The 1,093-nt window shown below is 43.6% G+C and overlaps 1 non-coding gene across 1 annotated transcript; it reads right to left on the reverse strand.

Moving 5' to 3' along the window:
- Positions 1-308: 308 nt before the first annotated feature.
- On the reverse strand, positions 309-415 carry LOC111881922 (small nucleolar RNA R71). The gene has a single exon (XR_002846995.1). It is a non-coding gene; the product is annotated as a small nucleolar RNA R71 (small nucleolar RNA).
- Positions 416-1,093: the final 678 nt, after the last annotated feature.

Consider the following 1,093-nt stretch of genomic DNA (forward strand, 5'->3'; position numbering starts at 1 on the left):
AACCCGCAATACCTGTCACTGCCACATTCGAGCTGAAGGGGCACATCTTGACTGCACTGAAGGATATCCCATTTTTTGGGAAAGATCATGAGGATGCTTTTAAGCATCTAGATGAAGTCAATGACATTGCAGATTACTTCAATGTCCCAAATGTCAACAGAAACACCATCTTGCTTAGGATGCTTCCCATTACTTTCAAGGGAGCTGCTAAAGAGTGGTTAAAATCACTTCCACCGGGCACAATCACCACTTAGGCTCAAATGCGTGAGCAATTTCTGGACCAGTTTTGCCCACCATCCAAGATAGCTAAACTCAAGAAGGCAATAACCAACTTTGAGCAACAGCCGGGGGAGTCATTATATGAAGCATGGGAGCGGTACAAGGGATTGCTCAGAAATTGCCCTCAACATGATCTAAATGTGCAACAAGAGATGTCGATTTTCTATGATGGGGTCAACGTTATGACGAGACAACTCCTTGACTCTCAAATACCTTTGATAGAAAAATCCAAGGGAGGTCAAGGAGCTGATTGAAGAATTCGCGAAGCACTCTCGCGAATACCACACCCCTAGGCAAGATGGAATCAAAGGCGGTGGAGGGGCCCAAACTGAAGAAATACCAGTTGTGATGGCTATGCTGAATAATTTGGATCGAAGGATAACACAAATGGATCAGTCGATTCATGCCATAAGAGTGGGTTGCGAGAGATATAGTGGTCCACTCTTAACCTAGGACTGCAATTTAGATGAGTTTGGGAACAGAAAGGCTCAAGTGTGCTACTCAAGTGGGGATAAGTTTCATGAATATTGGAGGAAACCAAGGAAGGAGTGGCTGCCATATGAAGAGTTTAAGAAGCAAAAAGAGGAGAAGTATAGGCAGACAGGTCGAGGATTTTATCAAAAGGAGTAGCCACCAGCTGAGAAGAAACCCGATCTAGAGACCATGTTGATGAAGTTTATGGAAGCTTCGGAAAAGAGACACGATGTTACTGATGCTGCTATTATTGAACAGCAAACGTTAATAAAGAATCAGCAAGCCTCCATCAATAACCTTGAAGTACAATTTGGTCAGCTAGCCACTCTAGTTCATGAGA

This window comes from Lactuca sativa, chromosome 5 (assembly GCF_002870075.4).
Source record: "Lactuca sativa cultivar Salinas chromosome 5, Lsat_Salinas_v11, whole genome shotgun sequence".
Lineage (NCBI taxonomy): Eukaryota > Viridiplantae > Streptophyta > Magnoliopsida > Asterales > Asteraceae > Lactuca > Lactuca sativa.